The following is a 15352-nucleotide window of genomic DNA, read 5'->3' on the forward strand; positions in this document are numbered from 1 at the left end:
AACAAAAGCAAGTATTATTATTCCCATTTTCCAGATCATGAAGTTAAAGCTTATAGAAAATAATTCATGATTTTACAGCTAGTTAAGTAGAAAGCAGAATATGAAGCTAAGTGAGTCTGACTTTTACTTTGTTTTGTTTTGTTTTGCATGGGCACCTTGTCGCTGAGCCACATGCCCAGACCCTTCCATTTTTTGAGGTAACGTCTCACTAACATGCCCAGACAAGAGCTGAACTTGGGGTTCTCTTGCCTCAACCTTCCAAAGTGCCATGATTACAGGCATGCACCACTATGCCTCAGATTCCAAGGTGGTTTTGTTTTATTTTGTTTTGTCTTTTTGAGACAGGGTCTCACTATGCAATTCAGGCTGACCTTGAGGTCACTTTGTAACCCAGGCTGGTCTCAGAACTCACAACAATTCTCCTGCCTCAGCTTCCCAAGTGCTGGGATTACAGGTATACACCACCATGGCTTGCTCAAGGTGTTTTTAAACTGCTCTGGTATACATGTATTCTTTCCTTTCCTCCATGCCCCACCCCTACTACCAGGGATTGAATCCAGGCCTTCTCATGGAGCTAACATCCTCAGCCCTTTTTTTTGAAACTAAGTTGCTCTAGCTGTCTAGTTGGGCTCAACATATGATCTTTCTACCTCAGCCTCCCAGAATTCTAGAATCACAGACACACACCACCATACCAGCTCTCCTCTCTTCTTTTTAAAGATGCATTCAAGGTTTGCTCAGATCACTAGATAAAATCCAGTGGGGCCTGCAGCCCTTTTCTTTACAAAAAACATAGCTGTCTGGCCTGACCACGATTTCTGTTTCTAATACAGATGAAGATTTAAAATTCATTTCATTTGTTTTTGTTTTCGTTTTGCCTTTTCAGATAGAGTGTCACTATGCAATTCAGGCTGGCCTTAAGCTCATTTTGTAGCTCAGGCTGGTCTCAAACTTGCAATGATCCTCCTGCCTCAACCTTCCAAGTGCTAGGATTACAGGAGTGCACCACCATGCCCAGCGCATTCCTTCATTAAGTAAAGAAAAGATGATTCAACAGGCAAAAAACAAAAATCAGCATGACAGTCAAAACTCTCAGTAGTGAGAGCTTATGAAATAATGGATGAGACAATGTCTTAAAAATGGGAAGACAGGGCTTTCTCCTTTCCTGAAGATTTTTTAGCTGCAAGCATCTTCCTCCGTTTACAACTCTAACTTCTATTGCCACCTTTTGCCCCTGGCTTATATCCTGGTTCTAACACTGGAATCCCACTAATATGTGAGGTCTCCCAAAAATGCAGGTGACCCACATCTCTTCTCTGGGGCTCAATTTTGCCATCAGGGGAAAAAAAATCAATTGTTCATGGCAGCATTTCCCTATGATCCTGGCTACTTAGACGGTTGAGGCAGGAGGATTATAAATTTGAGACCAACTTGGACAATTCATCAAGACTTGGTCTCAAAATTAAAAAAAAAAAAAAGTCAAGATACAAAACTGAAGCACTGGGCATTAGAGGTTTATCTTCTGACTTTTCTCTCAATAAACCATAAACAATTCAGGCATGCATCGGGTACATGCCTATAATTCCATTATTCTGGGAGGCGAAGACAGAAGGACCACAAATTCAAGGCCAGCCTGGTCAACTTATCAACTTAATGAGATTCTATCTCAAAATTTAAAAAATTTTTAAAAGGGCTACAGATATAGTTCAGTGCAAAGTCCTTTGATTCAATCCCCAGTACTGCCAAAAAAGAAAAGAAAAAGAAAAAACAAGCAGGCAGGCAGGCAGGCAGGCATACACAGGGCTGGAGATGCAGCTCAGTGGTACAGCTAATACCCAGCACACAGGAGACTCTCCTGTTCAGTCCTTATCACTACAAATGAACAAAAAGAAACCATCAACAGCCATCTCTGAGAAAAGAGACCATTACCAACTCTGATGTTTGGGAGGATTATAGACATCTTTGATAATCTTTTCCAGCCCCAGATAACCACGATTTTAGACTTTAATAGGTGAGGTATGAGACAAGAGAGGAAAAGAACACTAAATCAACCTTAAATATCCTCTTAGATGCTGGCCCCTGAAGCTTCCAGTATCTAGTTCAGACTGGACTCAAAGCATGACAGATCAATGTGGTTTGTATCGATTGTTCTCGATGATGTTCCTTCCATTAGACTAATGCTTTCCAGGTGTCTAGAGTTTGGTCTGACAGCTGCTGCACCTTTAGGAGCCTCACACAAGGTACAAGGAGTTTAAGCTTGAGACTATCCCAACAGGTAAAGAAATGTCCATTCAAAAGTTCACTGGCCTCTGGGCACTGAAGCAAGAGGAGCGCAAGTTTCAGCCTAACCTGGGAAACTTAGTTACTTAGCCAGATTCTATCCAAAACAAAACATTTTTTAAAAGGGATGTGAATATAACTCAGTACAAAGGTCCTGAGTTCAATCCCCCATACTGAAGACGGAAAATAAAGTCACTGGCATTACTCTTCCTCCCAGAACAAATCAAATTCTTCTTATAGTTTCTATAACTCTTTTCCCTCACAATGCAGAAGGGGAGAACTACTTGCAGAGACACTATGGCTAAATATGAAAATCAGTTCACCAACTGCTCTGATACTCTTGTCTGTTATGACTATAAAGGTGATAATTAAAAAGCATAATTGAGAACAAGAATCAGCTGTCTGGAAGCACAAGGTCCTGAGTTCAATTTCCAGTGCCAAAGAAAAGAAAAAAAAATCAGTTACAACATACCCAGCAAGATCTTTGAAACATACCCCTCCCCTTGTCTTTGTGGACTTGAAATGTAACATGGGCTAAACATCACACACCACCTAAAGACTCTAACATCCATTCCAGGAACACTCAGATCAACATTAAATGTTAAAACAGAAACGATCTGGGCTGGGGATAGAGTTCAGCAGCACAGCATCTGCCTGGCAAGTGCTAGCCAAGTCGTGAGTTTGAACCTCAGTACAAAAAACAAAAACAAAAACAAAAAAACAGAAACAGAAACAACCTACTGGGAGATAAAACAGGTAAACGTCTTGAAGTCATAGGCATAGGCAAGGACTCTCTACATAGAACCACAAACGCACAGGAAATAGTCCAAGAATCACCAAATTACAAAGCTTTGCACAGCTTAAGAACCAAGAGTGTAAAAACAACCTATGGAAAGGGAAAAAAATTTCACTGGCTATTCCTCAGTCCTTTACACATTAGAGGATTCATATCTAGAATATATAAAGAACTCAAAAAATTAGACACCCCAAAATAGAAGATCTAATCAAAAAGTAGGAAAGTAAAATAGAAACTTCACAGAAAAAAAGTAACTGGCCAATCAATACATGAAAAAATATTCATAATTGCTGGCAATTAAGAGCAATGCGAATTAAAACATTGAAATCCCACATTACTCCAGTAAGAATGGCCATCATTAAAAATCAAATAACAAGTGCTGTCAAGGCTGCAGGGGAAAAGAAACCCTTCTATATTGTCAGTGAGAATGTAAACTATGGAAACAAGTATGGATATTCCTCAAAAACCTAAAACTAGAAATTCCATCTCACTCAGCTATTTCCCTTCTAGGTATTTACCTAAAAGAGTTAAAAATATCATATTACAGTGATACATGTATACCCATGTTTATAACAGCGCAATTCATAAGAGCTAAATCTTGGAAACAGTCTCTAAGTCCATCAACAGATGATGGATAAAGACAATGTGGTATTCACACTTAATGAAGTACTACTCCACCATAAAGAAGGATAGACTGAGTCATTTGTAGGAAAATGGATACACCTTGACATCCTATAAATCAGACACACAAGCTTACATATTCCACAGTTTTTCTTATATGAGAAACCTAAAATATAAATATAAGTAAATGAAAAATAAAAGATAATAGGAAGGAGACAAGATGTTTCTTAAATAAGAAAGGAATTGGCCATGCATGGTGGCTCCTGCCTATAATTCTACTACTCAGGAGGCTGAGGCAGAAAGAGCACCAAGAGTTTGAGGGCAGCCTGGCCCACATAGTGAGTTCAAGGCCAGTGTGGACTACATAACGAGACCCTGTGTCCAAAGACAGAAATAAAGAAGGAAAGAAGAGATGAAGAGAGGGAAGCAGGAGGAGAAAGACAGGAAGGGCAGGGAATAGAAAAAAGAATTATGTATTTACTAACTTCCCACAAAAAATGTAAACATTGTACACTGCAAACGTGGAAAAAAAAGTTTGTGGTGACAGCTGTATCTTCTAAATAGAAATAGGCTATGATAAGGATATAGAAAAAAGACAGTGCATCACCATGAAGAAGGTGGAAATTGATTTTTGAAGGATATTATAAGGCTTTGTGGTCACAGGGTCACAATACACAGATACACAGTATATCTGTAGTATTAAAATTCCAGAAAAACAGGAAGATCACTCTGAGTTCATGGCCAGCCTGGACTACATAGCAAGTTCAAGATCAGTCTGAATTACATATCAAAACTCTGTCTCAAAAAGCCAAAAATAATAATTAAATTTCATAGAGAAGTACACAATGAGAGGTCTCAAAATTTAATAATAAATAAAATGTTGACAAAGACCTGATCAGATGAAACAACAGGCTGACCTAGTAGTAGCATGTGGATAGCAGCTTTGGGAACAGTATATGGTCACAGGATAACCAATTTGTCCCAGTTTGCCCTAGACTTTGCTAGACTGGGCATTCAAAATTTCACACCTGCGAAATCTCCTATCATAGGAAAACTAGAAAGATTATTCACCTTTCTCATGGGAGAAATCTAAAAAGACATTTGCATTTCACAAATGAAGTGACATCAAGAAACACAGGAACTGTCACAAAGGTTTCACAGCATTTCAGCAGTATTCCTGCAATAAGATTGGCATTTTCCATTTGCTTATCCGCCATGTAGTCAAAGCTCTCTGCATTTGACCTCCAAGGCCATGGCACACAATGTTACACATACATTGATTATGTATCAATGCCCCTTCCTTTTCAACAACAAATCTAAAGTTAACATTAACAAGATGAAGCTAGGCTCAGCTAGCCAGCTAGCACAAGCATATACTATAGATAGGCTATCCAGGAAAACCTGAAGAAAACAGAAGTCTGGGCCAAACACAGATGTCACTACTGGATTCTCCCTATCTGCAGGGTAGCAAATCGTACAAGTGGGAATTCCAGGTACAAAATCCTCACAGGCTGGGGATGTAGCTCAATTAGTAAAGGCCTTGTGCAAGGCCCTGAGTTCCAAACCCAGTACTGCAAAAGCAAACAAAACCTCCAAAACAAAGAAAAAAAACCCACAAAACAAAAAGTCAGGAATAGTTCTAGGATTCTCCATGTGTCTAACCAGCTTGAATCTTTTACAAGATTTTGTCCCAAAGAAAAACTCAGGTATTAATGGTAAGAATTTACCCAGTCTCATCTGAATGGCAACAGGCTCTTCTCTTCCCCTATTCAGCAGAAAAATCTTTGGTGAATATAAATGAAGAAAAGAAAAAAGTAGGATATTCCCTCTTTATAGACCATATTTAATTAAATGCAAAATTCTCTGTTGTAGAAAACTGAGGCTTACAGCTTACTGCCTCTTCAGAAGGATAAAGTATTCATCCTCACTCAGAAAGAGAAAAGATTAGCTCTTTTCTCAAGGATGGGTTTCCAAACTGACACCAAATCTAGGAGTTAAGAGAAGTCTGTGCTGCAGAACATGATCTACATATCAGCTGGGGCCCCAGAGAAAAATCCCTAGGAATATATGGCCAAGAGCTAACAATGTAAGAATGGTCAAATTAACTCTCCTGAAAATAAGCTTATTCCAAGAAACTGGCAGAGGACTTCCAGGAAGATGGCCAAGTGGTAAGCAACAGAGAAAACAGCCTGAGAGTCACTGTCTAGACTCTCGAATATGGCATTGTGAGGAAGACAAGAAGGAAGGAAATAGGTCCCCCGGACCCAGGAAGAATCTGAAGTGTGAACTGAAGCCCACGGAGAGAGCAAAAAGGAAAAACTTCAAGGCAGAAGGTGCTAGTCGGCTGCACCTACACCCTCACGTGGGACTCAGCACAAGAGTTGTCGCTTGAACCTGTGGATGCACAGTCATGGTAATGGCTGGCAACCCCAGAGGCCTCTGCAGAGAGAGGCAGCAGTGGACAGGAGCAATGGACATGGAGGACTGCACTGGCTGGTGGTGAGTGCAGAGGACTTAGTCCTCCAGAGAAACCGCTGAGCTGGGAGCCATTTTGGAGATGGGACAGATAAGCCCAGAACCCAGAACTGCTACTGGCTTCCTCCAGCAGCTCCCAGCTGGGTGCAGACCCATGGAAATTGCTTGGACTGTGGCAAGCCCAATGAGTCTGTTTTCAAAGCAGGCCTGCTGAGGGTATCCACTATTCTGCCATACAGCAACTGCTGGCTTGTGGGACAGATCAGCACAATTCAGGACTCTTTCTCCACAGGCTGTCTACTAGTGAAATCAAAGAGAATCCTGAAAGTGGACTATTTGTTTTTCTTTTTCAGTTTTATTTTTGTTTTTTTCTTTTCTCTTTCTCCTTCATTGTTTATATGAGTGTGAAAATGGTTCCTAACCTCTTGTGGGTGTGGTTCGGTTCTGTTCTTCCTTTTATCTCTTTAATCCTCTTTTCCTTCAGTCCTCTGTACCAGTTCCCCCAAGTTGGCATGATCCCCCTTTGTCCTCCAATCTTATTTCTAATCTCTTTCTTTTCTTCCACTTCTCTATTTTCTCCTTAATCCATTTAAAATTTTAACTCCGGGGGCAAAACTGACACATTACAGACTTATATACCGCATAAATTATCTGGTTTAACATTTGGATACATAATCACAAATCTAGTTTATATGGTTAAAACTTGCAAATTAAGGATTAGCTCAGTTTATTGTTTTTTAGGCTGTGTTTGATGCTATTGGTACTACTATAGCCAAAATTGGCAAAATTGTTCTAAACAGCTGTTGGCCCTGATAATCCATAACTGAGATGGGCCAAATCAGAGACTAGGCCAAATGAACAACTTCTCATCTCCAACAAACTGAAGAGGTAAGATCTTCTAACAGACTCTAAACCCAAAAGCCAGCTATACCTGGAAGATATCTCAGAGAAGTAATCACCGAGAGGTCCTAAATACGACCAATAAAGCAACCCACAATAAGCAACAAGCATCACCCAAGGAATTAAACTAAAAAAAAAAGAAAAGAAAATGAGAAAAGACACTTAAGCAAAATGCATCCTCAGACATCCACTTCACCAAAGGCAAATACAAGGGGCAATGAGGTGGGACAATCCAAAAGCCTCCCACCAGGTCTCTCTGAAGTAGGCAAAATAAAGCAATTGAATGAGGCTCTGGAAAAAATGAAATCAGAAATAATCTCAAAAACCAACAGGAATGAGGTACAGAAAAAACATCAAAGTATCAGCCAATTTTTCATTCCCAGCCTACCACGTCTGCTAATATATTTCACATTTTCATCATCTGTAAAATGGAGGGTCTTTTCTATTGCCGATCATCAGAACAGCATATGTATTAATTAGCAGATTAAATCCATTGAACATCTGAAAGACAATATAAATCTGGTGTGACACCATCTTAAAAGTCCAAGGGCTATGTCTTCAGCTGAAACCACAGACCAAGTTCCGACTCTGTTATGCAAACATCAGTGCCAGTATAACACTCTGGGCTCCATTAAAATTCATCCAGTCCCCAAATCTAGCTCTACTTTTCACAGAAAAGTTTGTGGTACCATGAGAAAAAAAAACAAAACAAAACAAACAAACAAAAAAAACACCTCAAACCAAAAATAAATCTTTAATCCTATCAAAACGAATATTGTTACTATTTGTAAACATCAGTTTCTTCTCAACATGGAGAGTGTGTTTTAACCTATCTAGTCTAGGTTAATCCAACTCTTGCATCCCTCAAAGCGATTTGCAGGGGGGAATTTATACTTTGTTTCACTGAGGTGAGAAAGCCCACTAAGCTTTTATCTAATTCTATTTTAGAATGTATATTAGAAAACTGATTTCATATATGCATATGAGTTCTCTATCTGTATCTATAGCTATATATATATATATATATATATATATATATATAATAAACATTAAACAGTCCTTTAGCTCCTACAGTGCAAAAGCCCCATAGGCTCCTAGGATGTTAGGTGTTTCCTAATTCCTGGCCTTTCCAATGGAGACCCATTTCAGGGGCTCATGTCATTTTCTCCTGTCTTTTGAAGCAGATTCTTAAAATCACGGATTCCAGAATCAGCCAGGGGTTTAGCTCAGCGGCATAAACGTGTGCTTGGCAAACGCGAGGTCATCAGTTCGATCCCCCCCACTCCCCAAAAAAGAGATTCCAGAATCACCTGAATGTGATCTACCCGGGCTGGGGACTGCACGTGTCCATGCATCACCTTATCAGAAGTTTCTGGAGAATAAAGCCTAGGAATATGCACAAATTCCCTTGGCGACTGGAGGCACACCGAAGCCTGTAAAGTCTAAGCTAAGGCCAAGTCTACCATCTGTCAGGACAGTGGGAAACGCACAATGGGAGAGTAAGGAGCAATCATCACATGATGAAGAATTAGAAACCTCTTCCAAGAACCGAAATGTCAACACTGAAGGAGTCTCTGAGATAAACACCAAATCCACTCCTTTGGACAAGATACAAAAAACAGAGAGAAAGGGAATAGGTACGGAAACTACAACGGCCGAGGACAGACTAAGAGGATACTATAACAGCCAGTCTCGGCCTCCCACTGCCGCATCCGATGGCTTGAAAGGATTACAAGAGACGTTTTGACTGGGATGGCCAGAGAACATGGCCCTCGGACTGACAACCGAGCGCCACTTGAGTGGACGTCCCGCTGTCGAGACAGTACAGTGGGATACGATGGGACCCCGGCACACTGCAGGGAAGGCACCGGGCCGCTGGAGGGAGGAGGCCAGCGCAGCTCCCTCACACCCCAGCCCAGCTCCAGGCCCGGGCGGCCCTCACAGCCCCTACCTTCGGCTTCCCGCAATACAGCCGAGGGGCAGACACAACCCCCACAATTCCACGCGGCCGCAGCTACAACCAGCTCCGGTGCGCAAAAGCGCCAGCGACCGTCAGAACCCGCGAACGCATAGTTATTACGTCACTCACAGCCTCGCCCATTGTAGCCGCTCAGGACTGTGAGGCGGCCGCAGTGCCACCCGGAAGAGAGGGAGGCCCCGCCTCCCTGGGCCTGGTAAGCCCCGCCCACTGGCCCTGTCTGGTCCTCTAGCGTTTTTTTGCATTCTTTCCACAGCTGATTTTCTTTGTGTTCTTTTCCCAGAGTGAAACATGTCTGTAAGTGATAGCCACAGACCTGGTTTGTTTCCAAACTAAGACTTCAAAGTTTTCTCATGTCAACAATCTAATTTTCTAGCGGAAGGATCCTCAAAAAGAAAATCAAAGTGGGTGGAAGGTAAAACTAAATCAAGCTGTTATGACTCAGTTTGTGACAGAAACCGAATCTCAAGCAATAAATAGTCCTTTGAAAATTCATGCAAAACAAGCCAACTGTAAGTCATTCGCTTTACGTAATTGTAGATGGTGTAAATTTTTGAAAACAATCAATTATTTTAAAAATATCGTCTCCGCCTGGCAAACGCGGGGTTGTGAGTTCGATCTCCGGTACCAAAAAAATAAATAACGTCACCTGTAGTTCTAATTCCCCTCTGCCACTAAATGTTGTGTGTTAAATACTGCACGTACATTTTCTTCCCATAATTTCTGCTGTCGCCTCTTACAAATGGAGAGGCTGAGACTCAAAGAAGTTGAAGAATTTAGACAAAAGCATGCAGAGAGTAGTAGAACTGGCATTTCAAACTTGATTTGGTTGCCTCCCAAGTCTTGTCTTTCCACCATACTGGCAGACCTTCCCCTTATCTAGACATCCTAAATCTGACATGGAAAATGGACTCCTCTGAACTGTCCTCAAATTCCACTTATTGTCACTCGCAGCCTTCAGAGTAGAGAAAAGGATAATCCGAACCAGCAATGTCCCCAAATGCCACGCATTCCCCCCAAGAGCCAAGAGTCAATCTATGGAGTTTTTTCTTTTCATACATTATGTGAGCTTCCAGCAGTCAGTTTACCTTATTGGTTATGTTTACTTCCAGCAGGTAGGAGACTGACTTCAAAACCACTGGGTAAAACTCGATTAGTAGCTTGGGGAGAAAGAACAAGCTCCTGGCAACAGTTGCATTGGTAGTGCCAGTTTATGAGAAAGGTCTATAAAAAACACTTGCCTGGGTACAGGGTAGGAAAGGACAGGGATCAGCTCACTTTCCTATAGCACTCTTATGAGACCAATGAGAAATGCTTGGCCCAGAAATCATTCCAGCATGTGTAACTGTCTAGTACAGTCCCTGACTCACAAAGTGGTTACATTCCTATAAACTTTCTCATTGAAAATACTATCAATCAAAACCGCATTTAATATACCTGCCATAACACACACACACACACACACACACTCTAGAATACTGTTTTTATTCCTGATTGTATGGCTGGCTGAGAGCTGGCTGACACTACCCACCATCTCAAGGGAGTGTCTTACCAAATTTTGCTAGCCTGGGAAAGGATCTAATTTCAAAGTAAAGATTCTGCTGAATTGGGCTGGGGATTTAGCTCAGCAGCACAAGCACATGACTGGAAAGTGTGAGGTCTTGCATTCGATCCCCAGTACCAAAAAAAAAAAAAAAAAAAAAAAAAAGATTCTACTGAATTGCACTTTTATATCATAAAATCAAAAAAACTCCAGTTTAAGTCAGGGACTATCATATAGACAAGTAATGTTGAACAAGTATCTGTTGTATGAATGGTAGGTTACAGAATGAACATATAAATTACGATCAAACCTGAAACACATTATAAAAAAATTAATAAAGTTCTTTAAAACCAAGCATGGTAGCACATGCCTATAATCCAAGAACTCTAGGAGGCTGAGGCAGGAGTATCAAAAATTTGAACCTGTTCTGGGAAACCTAGCAACTTACTGAGACCCTGTCTCAAGAAAAAATTAAAGGAGTAAGAAGGTAGCTTAATATAAAGGCTCTGAGTTCAAACCCCAGTACCGCAAAAATAAATAACTAGTGCTGTAAGCATAACATCCTTGGAGCCAGACATGATAGCACACACTTATAATCATAGCACCAAGGAAGCTGAGACAGGGCTGGGAGTTTAGCTCAATGATGAAAGTGCCTGCTTGACAAGCATAAGGTCATGAGTTCAATCCCCAGTACCAAAAAAAAGGAGACTGACACAGAGAATTGCTAAGAGTTGGAGACCAACCTAGGTTGCATAATGAGTTCAAAGTCAGCCTGAACTACATAGTGAGACCCTGTCCCATTTAAAAAATAAATAAATAATATCCTTAAAGATAGAATGTGCTCAAAATTTAGAATTAATTAAATGATTGCTTGCATCAAGAGGATGTCAAACTGGACACTGAACCACCAGAATGCAAAGAGGCCTGGTTTCTCCCTTGACACAGATCTAAGCCTCTCAAGGTATTTGGGGAAGACATAATCTATGCCCCCATTCCCTAAACCTTGAAAATTTCTGCTATGGTCTGAATATTGGTATCCCCCCAAAGTTTGTACTTTGGAACCTAATACCTAAGGTATTAAGAGTAGAGTCAAGTTGAGTATCGTGGTACATGCCTGTAACCCCAGTACTCAGGAGGCTAAAGCAGGATCACCTCAAGTTTGAGCCCAACCTGGGCTCCATAGTGGGTTTAACCTCAGCCTAAACTACATAGTGAGACCCTGTCTCAAAAAAAAAAAAAAAAAAAAAAGAAAGGCACCTCAGGAATAGGATCCATTACTTCTAAAGTTGAAGGGAAATCCCTTGCCCCTTTTGCCTTACGAAGCCACAGCATAAGGCACCATCTTTGAAGCAGAGTGTGGTGATTAACTGATGGGCAACTTGGAACACTCAGCTGAACTGAATCAGCATGGGGATAGGTGTGGAAGACCCAGCAGAGGATTGTTGCCAACAACATAAAAAAGAACTAGAAGGAAAGGTGGTATGCTGTTTATCCTTCTGGAAAAGCTTGTCATGCTGGTTTTCCTCATATGAACTCAGCTCTTCTCATCATCAGAGGAGCTCAGGTGCTTGCTGTCACTGAGGCTGGATGCTGTTCTCTTTGGGGGAGCTCTGGTCCTTACCTTGAATGTCACTTGCTAGCTCCAGTGCAGATCCTTCACCTAACTGGCTCAGACTTTCTAGCTTCCACCACTGATTTTGTGCCTTTCCAGAGAAGATCCTTGTGTCCCTCATTGTCGTGGACTCTGGGCCTCCAGTTAGACTCATGGTAGCATTGCCATGGGCTCTTGGTCCTCAACTGGACTCCTTCAGGACATTGCCATGGGATCCAGGCCCTCAGCTGAATTCTTCGGATCTCTGGTGTGTGGACAGATATCCTGGACTCTTCTGCATTTGACTTTTTGAGTGACTATTATAAAATAATTCTATAAATTATGTGTCCTATATTAAATCTTTTCCCTTGTAAACCTTGAATACAACACACAAAACAAGCATTCACCAGATACTAAATCTATTAGTAATTTAATCTTCAATTTTATAGTTTCTAAAATTGTGAGCAGTGAATTTCTGTTGTTTCTGTTTGGTTGGTTCATTGGTTGGTTGGTTTAGTTTTTTTCAGATGGTGTCTTGTTTTGTAGTTCAGGCTGGCATTGAATTCACTATGTTCAGGATGACCTCAAGATCATAATGATCCTCCTGCCTCAGACTCCTGAGTGCCAGAATTACGTCTGTGCGCCACCATATGCAGTTTTGTGGTGGAGTTCCTGGGTGCTGAACCCAGGGTCATCACACTGAGCTATATCCTAGCCTATGTGTTTATCTGTCTTTCTCTTTCTTTCTTCCTTCCTTCCTTTCTTTTTTTAAAACAGAGACTGGCTCTAAGTCACTAAATTGTCCAAAATGGGGCTTATATTTGGGATGCTTCTATCTCAGCCTCCCAGAGTGCTTGGATTATAGGCATGTGCCACCATGCCCAGCTCTGTTGTTTATAAATTACCCAGACTGAAGTATTTTTTAATAGCAGTCCCAGTGGAGTAAAAATCCCTGGCTGAGATACTGTCCCTGAGCTCAAGACTCCTCAGATTCAGTGTGTAAGTTTGGTACTAAATAGACAATGGCCTCAGGAAATATAAGGTGGGATGTTTGAAACCCAGGGAGATGAGTGTATGGGAGGGTCTCTATCTCCCTGTATTGTTCCTGGAATTGAGAAAAATTGTTTAAATTTTTATTTTAAATCTAAACAATGAAAACTGTCTCTCCCTTACAGCTCTAATGGATGATTTCTGGATTTCCTCTTCTACTCCCCAAAAGCAATAGCTTGGAAGTAAAGAGCCTGAGGAATAATCTTTAAGATAGCCACCATCACTCAAACCAAAAGGAACCACAGTATCCACCCCAGAACCCTGCTAGGCAGAGATTTATATGATCATTTTGGCCTTCCTCAACAAGCAGAATGTGTTGAGCCAATCATTTCTCCTCTGACCAGCCTTTCTCAATTAATCTCTCATAAGTTGAGCACTCTGTTGTGTGGACACATTCCCAACATCAGGAGCTGGCTTCCTGCTCTCTCTGAATAGGCCTAGAATGTCAATGTCAAGGGAGCAGGAGCCCTAGCTATTTGTCCCACCACTATTATCCTGCCTCCCCTTCTCTTCTCACCCAGTTCTTACTCTTTACCTCAAATCCTCCTGCCAGGACTCAAGACGTGTCATTCACTAGAACATGCACCCTTGGCTGGAGTCTTACCCTCCAAGAGCTCAGAGTAAAATGAGAGATATCAAAATATAAAATACTAAGACAGCCAGGCAAGTGACATTTTACAGAAATAGCCTGAAGAATAATCCCACCTAGTTCATAGTACTGCTTTCAAAGTCCCTTTTATTAAAGGCTGCTCACATTTCATCAGCTGTTTGCTCCAGGTACCCCTGTGAAGCAGGTAGGGCAGATTTTTGTATTTTTACCAGTACCAGAGATCGAATGCACGACCACAGGCTTGCAAGGCAGGCACTTATGCCGCTGAGCTAAATCCCCAGCCCCTGATAGGGCAGATTTTGTCTCATCTACACAGAAAAACATTAAACATTAGCCACATGCAGCTATTGGCTGCCCTATTGGGCAGCAATAATTATAGAATATTTCCATCATTGCAGAAACCTCTATTGGACAACAGTACTTACAGTCCTTTAGAGGTCCTGAGAGACAGTAGAAGGACAGGAGTGTTTCCAGAAAAGCTAAATTGAACAGCCAACATGGAAGAAGCAGGAAGCTACGAGCCATTCCAGAGGAGACCAAGAGGAAGTTCTCAACTTCTGAACCGGAATCCTCCACTGCCTGGACTGTACTCAGATGGGGGAGGGTAGAGTTGCCAAGTCAGCACAGAAAGCAGATGACCTCTCCTCTGGGACTCAAGCATACTGGAGCAGCTTTATTGGTGATAAGCAAGAATTCTAGGTCTCTCTGCCCTAAAAGACTTCAAGGACTCCAGTGATTTTGTTTGCCTTCATCTCTGGTTCATTTCTGAAACTCTCAAAGGCAAAAAAGAAAAAAGGAAAAAAAAAAACCCAGCATCTTCAGCCCTCCTGAAAGGGATGTGAGGCCTCTGGATGGCAGCCTCCCGCCTGCTGGAAGGCCTTGGCAGCTCTGAGGGGTTTAGAACAGAAGAGGGTTTAGAACAGAAGAAGGTTTAGGACAGAAGAAGGTCAGCAGTAAATTTAACCTGCATTAGCTCTCAGCTATATATGCCTTTCTGGTTCAAAGGAAATACATTCAAAAGAAGATACCCAGAAGACAGACAAGATTTCAAAGTGTTCTTACCAAACAGCATCCCACTAGGGCCAAAGCAAAGTCCAAGAACCACAACTCTATCTCCAGAAGCACCTCATCCACATACCTATTCATGTACACAGACATCAGACAAAATGCACTGCCTGTAAGCACCCTCAAAGGCACAGAATAAGAGAAAGACATGCAGACTTAGGGCACATGTGGTTTTGGCCCTTTTCTGGTTATCCCCTGCTGCATAACAAGGCATCTCCAAACTTGGTAGCTTAAAACAACAATAAATAAATAATTTAGCATTTTGGGCAGAACGTGGAGGGAAGAATCAACTCTGCTGTATGCACTGTCAGATGAGATGGCTTAACTAAGGCTAGATGCTTGTGCATATGCTTGGCAGGTAACGCTGTTGTTGGATGGAACCTCAGCTGGTGCTGTCAGCCAGACGCTGTCAAGTGGCCTCTCCTTATAGCTGCTTGGCCTGT

General features: G+C 41.6%; 1 protein-coding gene across 7 annotated transcripts in view; it reads right to left on the reverse strand.

Annotated features, from left to right (window-relative positions):
* The window catches only part of Sil1 (SIL1 nucleotide exchange factor), a 314976-nt gene extending 305769 nt beyond the window's left edge, over positions 1–9207 (reverse strand). For 4 of the 7 annotated variants that reach the window (XM_003477414.5, XM_013141127.3, XM_013141126.3 and 1 more), the window contains exon 1: positions 9024–9207. The gene's annotated coding sequence lies outside the window, so the exon portion shown is untranslated. The remainder of the gene's footprint in view (positions 1–9023) is intronic. The other 3 variants (XM_013141125.3, XM_063232177.1, XM_063232175.1) reach the window with 3 other exon arrangements.
* Between the last annotated feature and the right edge of the window lie 6145 nt (positions 9208–15352).

Source organism: Cavia porcellus, unplaced genomic scaffold (assembly GCF_034190915.1).
Source record: "Cavia porcellus strain 051 isolate PalLab524CR breed Dunkin Hartley unplaced genomic scaffold, mCavPor4.1 scaffold_21, whole genome shotgun sequence".
In the NCBI taxonomy this organism is placed as follows: domain Eukaryota; kingdom Metazoa; phylum Chordata; class Mammalia; order Rodentia; family Caviidae; genus Cavia; species Cavia porcellus.